Raw genomic sequence first — 10384 nt, 5'->3', positions numbered from 1 at the left:
TCCGAAGAACTGAGTCGTAGTGAGTGGTATGACTACACAAGGCATTGTATTGAAAAGGATTCTAAGGCCCATTAGAAAGTTTCTCATGGGTACCCAGTGGAGAGGGTTCTTTTTGTGCTAAATATGGTCTAGATAACTCCCTGTTGAAGGAATAGACCAAGATGTGATAGGTTGGTAATATTATCACTCATACTCAGACTACATTTGGCTATTTTAACATATAAAATAACATTTTATAAGAGAATTGACAAATTCTTCATTTTGTTGAGACTCACGCCCTTCATAGTAAAATGTCATGAGTCCAAATTCTGGACCAATTGATGGGAAAATATAGAACCTGAAAAACTTTAATAATAACAATTGTTTCTTAACAAAACAACCTATCCTCCAAATGCCCCAATAGGATACATAACTAAGAGATTAAGCTGGGTGTTATAATAGGGGCAAGGATGATAAACATCGCCTGAGAAATTCAAACTAAGACAATGTCTGGAGAACGAGTATAGACGGGAACTGAAATAGTTGATGGAGGAAGAAGAGTATCTAGGTTTTCTGTCTTTGTATTGGTAGAATATAAAGATGCTGGGAGAGCAGTCAAGGGTGCTGACTTCGAAGTCTGATAGAAATAGTATCTGCAAGTTCCACAGGATTGTCCAAAAGATGGTTCAAGTACAAATTCATTCATTCATTGAGTGTAAATACTAAGTGAATACCACATCCAGGACAAAATCGCAGGCTCTCCTTAAAACACTGGCCCCTTTATGTCATCAATTATGTTCTACTGGAAATGAATGATAATGAGTTCAATCCCTAGCTCTGCCTCAAGGACAACAACAACAATAGTGATCGTAATAATAATATTAATGTTATTAATTAATAACAATAATAATGACACTAATATTGATCTCTTACGTGCCAGGCGCAGAGCTAAGTGTTTCATATACATGTAACCTAATTACTATGTCCATCTTTTTCTACACCTCAAAAGTGGTAACTGTTCCTATTTTGGCAATTTTTAAGAATACAATACATTGTTGTGAACTTTAGTCACTGTGTTGTTCAATAGATCTCTTGAACTTATTCTGCCTATCTAACTAAAATTTTGTATCCTTTAACCAACATCTCCCCAATCTCCCCCTCCCCCTAGACCATGTTAACCACGATTCTACTCTCTGCTTCAATGAGCTCATCCTTTTTTTTAGATTTCACTTATAAGTGTGGTCATGCAGTATTTGTTTTTCTGTGCCTGACTGACTTCATTTAACGTAGTGTCCTCTAGGTTCATTTATGTTGTCAAAAATGAAAGGATTTCCTTCTTTTTAAGGTGAAATAGTGTTCCATTTTGCATACACACACACAAACACGTACACCGTACACACCTTTATCCATTCATGTGTTCATAGACACTTAAGTTGATTGCATATCTTGGCTATTGTCAATAATGCTGCAATGTACACTTGAGGGCAGATATCTCTTCCGCATGATGCTTTCATTTCATTTGGATGTATACCCAGTAGTGGGATTGATGGATCATATGGGAGTTCTATTTTTAATTTTTTGAGACACTTCATACTGTTTTCCATAATGGCTGTACCAATTTACATTTCCACCAACAGTGTACAAGTGTTCCCTTTGTACATACTTGTACCAACACTTGCTATTTTTTGGTTATTTTTTCTTGTAGTGGCCAGTCTAACAGTTGTGAGTGATATCTCATTGTGGTTTTAACTTGCATTTCCCTGATTAGTGATGCTAATCATTTTTTCATATACCTATGGCCATTTGTATATGTTCTTTTGAAACATGTCTATTCAAGTTCTCATTCCATTTTTTAATCAGGTTGTTTTATTGCTATTGAGTTATTTGAGTTTCTTATATATTTTGGCTATTAATCCTTTGTCAGATACATGGTTTGCAAATATTTTCTCCCATTCCATAGTTTCTCTCTTCACTCTCTTGGTTGTTTCTATTGTTGTTTAGAAGCTTTTTAGTTTCATATAATCCCATTTGTCTAGTTTGGGTTTTGTTGCTTGCGTTTTGGGGCCTATATAAAAAAATATTGCCCAGACCAATGTCATGGAGCTTTCCATCTACATTTTCTTTTAGTAGTGCTAGAGTGTCAATTCTTAATGTGTAAATCTTTAATCCATGTTGAGTTTATTTTTATATATGGGATGAGATGGGGAATCAATTTAATTCTTCTGCATTTTGGATATACAGTTTTCCCAACAGCTTATTAAAGAAATTGTCCTTTCCCCCATTGTGTAGTCTTGGCATCTTTGTCAAAAATCAACAGACTGTAAATGTGTGGATTTATTTCTGGGATCTCTATTTTGTTACAGTGGTCTATGTATCTGTTTTAATGACAGTACCATGCTGTTTTGATTACTAAATATTTGTAGTATATTTGAAGTCCTGTAGTATGATACTCTTACCTTTGTTCTTTTTCTCAAGATTGCTTTGGTGATTTGGGGTCTTTGTATTTCCATAAAAATTTTAGGATTTTTTTCTCTATTTGTGAAAAATGTCATTGGAATTTTGATAGGGGTTGCATTGAATCTATAGATTGTTTTGGTAGTACAGACATTTTTAGCCACATTAATTCTTCCAATTTATGAACACAGGATACCTTTTCATGTATTTGTGTCTTCTTCAATTTCTTTCATCGGTGTTTTATGGTTTCCAGTGTACAGATATTTCACTTCCTTGATTAAATTTATTCCTAGGTATTTTTATTTTTTTTGTAGCAATTATAAATGGGATTTTAAAACACTTCTTTTTCAGAGTTCATTATTAGCATATAGAAATGCTACTAATTTTTTATGTTGATTTTGTGTCCTAAAATTTTACTGAATTATTTATTAATTCTAATCCTGTAACTTTACTGAATTCATTTCCAGTCATGCCTCAGAGATTCCAGACCACCACCAAAGAGCAAATAATCAGAAGAAAGCAAGTCACACAAATTTTTCCATTTCCCAATACATATGCAAGTTATGCTTACACTATACTGTAGTCTATTAAGGGAGCACTAGCATTGTGTTTAAAAAAACAATGTATATACCTTAATTTAAAAACACTTTATGCCTAAATAATGCTAACAATCATCTGAGCCTTTAGCAAGCCATAATGTTTTTCGCTGGGGGAGGGTTTGGCCTTGATGTTGATAGTCGCTGACTGATCCAAGTGGTGGTTGCTGAAGGTTGGGGTGAGTGTGGCAATTTCTTCAGATATGACAACAGTGAAGTTTGCTACATCAGTTGACTCTTCCCTTCATGAAAGATTTCTCTGTAGCATGTGATGTTGTTTGATAGCATTTTACCCGCAACTTTTTCAAAATTGGAGTCAATCTTTTCAAACCCTGCTTTATCAAGTAAGTTTACATAATATTCTAAGCCCTTTGTTGTCATTTCAACAGTGTTCACGAGGAGTAGATTCCATCTCAAGAAACCACTTTCTTTGCTCCTCCGTAAGAAGCAACTCCTCATTTGTTCAAATTTTATGATGAGACTGAAGCAATTTAGGCACATTTTCAGTTTTAATTCTAGTATTCTTGCTATTTTCACAACATCAACAGTTACTTCCTCAACTGAAGTCTTGAACCCCTCAAAGTCATCCATGAGGGTTGGAATCAACTTCTTCCAAACTCCTGTCAATGTTGATATTTTAACCCCCTCCCATGAATCACAAATGTTCTTAATGGCATCTAGAATGGTGAGCCTTTTTCAAAAGGTTTTCAATTTATTTTGCCCAGATCCATCAGCAGAATGACCATCTTTGGCAGTTATAGCCTTACAAAATGTATTTATTAAATAGTAAGACTTGAAAGTCAAAATTACTCCTTGATCCATGGGCTGCAGAGTGGATGTGTTAGCAGGCATGAAAACAACACTCATCTCCTTGTACATCTCTGTCCGAGCTCTTGAGTGATCAGGTGCATTTCCACAGAGCAGTGAGATTTTGAAAGGAAGTCTTTTTCTGAGCAGTAGGTCTCAAGAGTGAGCTTAAAATATTTGGTAAGCCATGCTGTAAACACATGTGCTGTCACCTAGGCTTTGTTATTCCTCTGATAGAGCACAGGCAGAGTAGATTTAGCAAAATTCTTAAAGACCCTAGGATTTTCAGAAGGGTACGTGAACATTGGCTTCAACTTTAGGTCACCAGTTTCATTAGCCCCTAACAAGAGAGTCAGCCTATCTTCAAAGCTTGGAAATCAGGCATGGACTTCTCTTTAGCTACGACAGTCCTGGATGGCATCTTCTTCCAATAGAAAGCTGTTTTGTTTACATTAAAAATCTCTTGTTTAGTGCAGCCACCTTCACCAATGATTTTAGTTAGATCTTTTGGATAACTTGCTGCAGCTTCTACATGAGCACTTGTTGCTTCACCTTGTACTTTTTTTCTCCTTAAACCTCATGAACCAACCTCTGCTACCTTCCAACTTTTCTTCTGCAGCTTCCTCACCTCTCTCAACCTTCACAGAATGGAAAAGAGTTAGTGCCTTGCTCTGGATTAAGTACCTTTGGCTTAAAGGAATGTTGTGGCTGGTTTAATCTTCCATCCAGATCACTAAACTTTTCTCCATATCAGCAATAAAGGCTGTTTTGCTTTCATGTGATTGGTGGGTTCACTGGAATAACATTTTCATTTCTTTTAAGAACTTTTCCTTTGCATTCACAACTTGGCTAACTGGCAGAATAGGCCTGTCTCAGCTTTTGACATGCCTTTTTCACTTGGCTTAATCATTTCTGGCTTTTGGTATAAAGCAAGAGATGTGCAACACTTCCTGTCATTTGAACGCTTAGAGGCTACTGTAGGGTTATTAATTGGCCCAGTTTCAGTGTCGCTGTGTCTTAGGGAACCGGGAGGCACAAAAAGAGGAAGAGAGATGGGAAATGGCTGGGCAGTGGAGCAGTCAGAGCACACACAACATTTATTGATTATGTTTAGTGTCTTCTGTATGGGTGTGGTTTGTGGTGTCCCAAGCAGTTACAGTAATAAGATCACTGATCACAGAGCACCATGATAGATGTAACACTAATGAAAAAGTTTCAAATATTGCAAGCATTACCCAATGTAACACAGAGTTATGAAGTGAGCACTTCCTACTGAAAAAATGGCACCGATAGACTCGCCTGATACAGGGTTGCCACAAAGCGATTTGCAAAAAACACAAGTATCTGCAAAGTGCAATAAAGTGAAACATAGTAAAATAAGCTATACCTGTACTAGTTCTTTTTTTTTTTTTTTTTTTTTTTTTTTGAGACAGAGTCTCACTCTGTTGCCCAGGCTAGAGTGAGTGCCGTGGCGTCAGCCTAGCTCACAGCAACCTCAAACTCCTGAGCTCAAGGGATCCTCCTGTCTCAGCCTCCCGAGTAGCTGGGACTACAGGCATGCGCCACCATGCCCGGCTAATTTTTTCTATATATATATTTTTTAGCTGTCCATATAATTTCTTTCTATTTTTTAGTAGAGATGGGGTCTCGCTCTTGCTCAGGCTGGTCTCGAACTCCTGAGCTCAAACGATCCGCCCACCTCGGCCTCCCAGAGTGCTAGGATTACAGGCGTGAGCCACCGCGCCCGGCCTATACCTGTACTAGTTCTAATACTTCTGCACTTGCATCGACTTTGCCCTGCTCTGACCTAGTCCTGTTAAGCTGTCACTAAGGTAAAAATGGGTATCTGTGTAGTTTATCCTTCTTGGTTGGGCATTTTGCCAGTGAATTGTCTTCCTTGGCCTCATGCTGCTCTCCTCTGATGGTCATTCTTGCTCAGACAGTTTGTATTGCTGGATTTTGCCCACCGCCTATTGGACACAGTTAAGATCTCTGGAAACACCTTGCTCCCTTGCTAGCCAAGCTTCCTCTTGGCACCTCAGAATTTAATAATTAAAACAATAATCACCATCCTATCATAAGAATTGCAGGAATAAGAGGTTCATGCTTAAAGACACTGCTTGTACACCAACCTCCCTTTTACGTAGGAGTTCTAACCTGAATCATATTCACATTTATTGGCCCTGCCTACACCTTCAACAGGTCGGAAAACCCAAAAAGGCTTTGAGGGATTCTGACTAAATTAGATTACTAACCTTGCCTGGGCAAGGACAGGGGAGAACGTCCATGTCCCGAAACGCAGTTTGAGGAATGGGAAGGTGGAAGGAGGTCAAAATAAAAGAACAACAACAAATTCTAGGCCAATGCTCCATGCATCCAAGATATGCTTCGCCAGCTGAATAAGGAAGGGAGAATGTGGGATGTCTCTCTCCAGTGCAGTTCTTTCCAGCCAGCAGAGAGCTGCATGAATCTCTTTTGTTTGAACACTTGAGTAATTATCACTTGACTAATCTCTTATGAAATTGCAAAAATCTTGTCAAAGTGGGTATGACAGAGGGCAGAAATCTGAATCTGTATTGTTTACAGACTAGCACCAGATCAGTGGAAATTAATCTTTTTTTCTTTTTAGCTGCAACCCATGCTTAACTAAGTATAGATGGTTTAAACAATAGCATATTTAGATCAAAGAACATGTGGACTGAAATGATAAAAGGAAAGATCCTTGTCTGATTAATCTGAGGTTAGAATTACCCATGATTTACTTCTGTTGGTCTCTGAGATTTATTCCAGTGGGAATTTGGGAGCTGTCATATGGGCCCATTGGCTCCTAGCACCATCTTGAAGATCTAGCTTTGCAGAATAGTTTCTAAAAGGTGTTGGAGGAAGTTATGGCACAGGTTAATGGAAATACCTTGGCCTTGAAGAAGTGAAGCTCCCCACTTGCGATTGGTTTTCCCCTATTTTGTTTAAAATTAATGGTCAGTCACTTTTGACTTTGTTATTCACTTACCAACTGCCAACATTCTACTGGATGAACCATTCAAAGGTGTCTTCAAGACTGTATTTACAGAGAGCAATAATTTTACTATGTAGATAACTTTGATACTAAAAAAAAAATCATTCTTGCAATAAAATAAATTGAAAAGTAAGACGGTGTTGAGAAATGTTTCTACTACGTGACAGCTGGTAGGTATTAGGTAATTGATGTGGACATAGCCTCCCACAGAAAAAGACAAAGGAGGGGAAATATACCCAGCAGCTAGAATAAACAAGTGAAAAGGAAAGATGATGTATTCAATTGTGCCCACTTCCCTGTCTTTCCCACTCTGTCCCCCAAACACAATAAACTGTCAAGTTTCTAAACTACAAAGAGTTTATGTAGTCATCCGCCCACATCCCAACCACTCCTCAGGGCCTCACTGAAGTCCACTTTCTGTGTGAATCTTCTTATTCCTTCGCTCTGAGTTCTGTGTCTCATAGGTTTGCCTTTAACTTTGGATACCCATTATTCCTTATACAGATATTCAGATCCTTTCCTTACATTTCATGCTTGGAATGATTATGTGTCCCCAGCAGGGGACCGCACACTTCTTCAATCAGGAGCTGTATCTTATGTCCCCTCTGTGTCTCACGAAGAACCTAGCACGGTGCAAAGAACACAGGCGATTCTGTTGAATGATCTCATTCCTTGCATAGATAGCTCATGTCGCTTCATCAGACCACCCTGAACATTCACCTTCTGGGGCTTGAAACACTTTTTTTTTAAATTTAGAATAAAGAGATGTTTGATATATGATGAGACACTTGGCTGTTTGTGTTTCTACATTACAGCTCCATGTGATTTTAGGTGATTTGTCATCTCGCTGCGGCTCCAGCTCTGACCTGTCTCGGCTGCCACAGCCTCAAGTAATGTTGCATCATTGATCTGACTTGGATTGAATCTTCCGTGTGTTAGAAAAAGGCATCTCCCCGTAGTTTGTTTTCAATCAGGCTTACTACCTGTGACAATCCCTAAGCACGTCATGCGGGTTGAGGATAACTATAATTTTAATTGCATCTATAAAAGCACAGTCGGCACTGATCCTGGTGGGAGAACCACGTAAAACCTCAGAGCAAAGATGATCACGCAGTTAACCTTTGGCCTCATGCTGGTTTTTGCTTCACTCAGGCAGGGTTGTTAAAGATATTGACATTTATGAATGTTGAAGTTTCTTTTTTTTGTCCTGTTTTCTAGTTTCAAGTGAACGAATACATGGTGGGGGCATGCCACTTCAATTGGGCACTTATTTTTTCCTCTACCGTGAATCGCCTGTGCCAGGAAAATCTTTTTCTTTGTATGCAATTGTCCCATTGTCTATCCATACATTAGTTCCTTTATTCTGTTCCCCTTGTCTTTATCACGGTAAAATATAAATTTTAGAAAGTTAAATTGTACTTCCAAACTTATATTGAAAAGAGCAATTTTCTTTGCCATCCTATTCACTCCTGATTTCTGCTCCCCTGAGGAAATCCTTTTCAACATTTTTAGCTATCCTTTTATATTTACATCTGTAGTTGTGAATACTATTTTCATACTCTTTCTTAACATTTTTTTTAGTTTTGTATTTGTATATTCTCCATTGAATATCTACTAGAGAAATAAGCATTTAGTTTTTTTTGAATACTTAACAACACACCCACACCCACACGTAAAAACATGCACATGTAACACAAACACATCCACTTATAAATACTCTATTCCCTCAATGTAGTTATTCCTTCCTTTCAATATAGTATATTTTTATTAGATTGATATTATGTGTTTCTATTACTAAGACATTGAAACAGTCATTCATGGCTGAGCCAGGTAGTATATCACAATTATATTTTCTTTCTAGGACAATATTAAGTCCCTTCTGAGGTCTAGCACTACCTCGTTTTTATTTTATTAGTTATCTCTGTGTCAATCACAAATTTATCTCCAGATTGTCTAACAGATTTGAAGATGTCCCCTGAATATATTCAAACATATCAGGTACTTTATCTGTTTTGGAAATATTGCCTCTGAAACCCACAGACTTCCAGCTCCAGTTTGAACTGGTTACTCTTTGCGGCTGAAGCATAGCCAATATCCTGGAACTGTCTTTCCCCATCATCCTGGGAATCCCTTTTGCTTCTCTTGCTTTTTGGATTCTAGGTTTTTCCTTTTCTATTTTTCTCTGTTGTTTTCATGAGCATATCATCGTAGAGTTCCATAGGAAAAGAAACATTTTCCTGTCTGAAAATATCTTTATTCTGTCCTAATTTAGTGATAGCTTGGCTAGGTATAGAATTCCAGGTTGTAAATCATTTCCCTTAGAAAACAGAAGTCTGGCAATATCTTTTCTCATATTCTTTTGTCTTTTTACTCTGGAAAAACTTAGGAACTTCTAGTTTAGATGTTTGAAATTCTGAAATTTCAAAGTAATAGGTTTAATTGCGGATCTTTTATTGTTTTTCATTCTGTATTTCGGAAGTGTTCTCTTCAATTTATGTCATGCCCTGACATTTGAGGTCGTCTTCATTATTCCTTTGGCAATTTCTTCTTTTCCCCTCCCCTGCTTTACCTGTTCTCTCTAGAAATACACAGTTCCAAGTTTGATTCCTTAATTTCTTAAATTTTCTCAACAATTTCCATACCTTTTGTTCTATTTTGGGAGTATTTCTCAACTATTAAGTTGATTGTACAAATGTATCTATGGAATCATTTAAAATTTTGATGTCATTTTTAGTTTCTCAGAGCTTTTTTGATTCTGACAGTTTTATATATAATATTTTTCATGTTTTATAGATTCATTTCTTATCTAAGAATATTATGGATGATTTTAAGTTTTTTTTTTGTTTGTTTTTTTTTTTTTGCCAAAAAGTAGAAAAAGTTTTAATCTTAATTTTCTTCTTCCCCTTATATTGGCTTCCCCACTCCCCCCTGCATTCCTTTTATTCTTTTTTTTCAATTTTGGTATCCTTTTCCAGGAGAGGCTTTCCTCAAATGTCTGGTCACCATTGACTTTCCTTTCACATTTAAAAATGAGGCACCAAGAAAACAAACCAACCAACCAACCTGTTAGGGTGGGAATTCACTTAATTCATGTTAAGAAAGAATTCTTGACACAAAGATTAGGATAGAAAGAAGTAAAAGGCTTATTTTACTTTCCTGGAGAGAAGAGGGGAAGGGCTCAGCACACAAAGGAAAGAAAGAAGTAGTGCAGGCCCAGAGGACAAGTGGCTTGGGCTTTTACTGAGGGTAAAGGGAGAAGAAAAAAAGAATATTGTTCCATCTGATAGTAAGAGTGCTGTGAAGCAGCTGTGTCTGTTTTTCTCTTTTTTTTTTTTTCCTTCTTCTCTGTGAGGCTGGCTTATCAGGGTCCTTGGAATGTGGTCTGGGAAGAGCTGGGACAGGGAGCTCACACCCCTGTTGTCTGCCCAGCGCTCTTTAAGGCCATTAAAACAACAGGTGGTTAATCTTAAAGACTCCGAGTTGAGCCACAAGTGGCTAATCAAAGGGGCAGTTGTGCCCTGTGATCTTTCTG

The sequence above is a fragment of the Eulemur rufifrons genome, chromosome 12, assembly GCF_041146395.1.
Source record: "Eulemur rufifrons isolate Redbay chromosome 12, OSU_ERuf_1, whole genome shotgun sequence".
In the NCBI taxonomy this organism is placed as follows: Eukaryota; Metazoa; Chordata; class Mammalia; order Primates; family Lemuridae; genus Eulemur; species Eulemur rufifrons.
Note: the sequence above shows the minus strand (reverse complement) of the source record.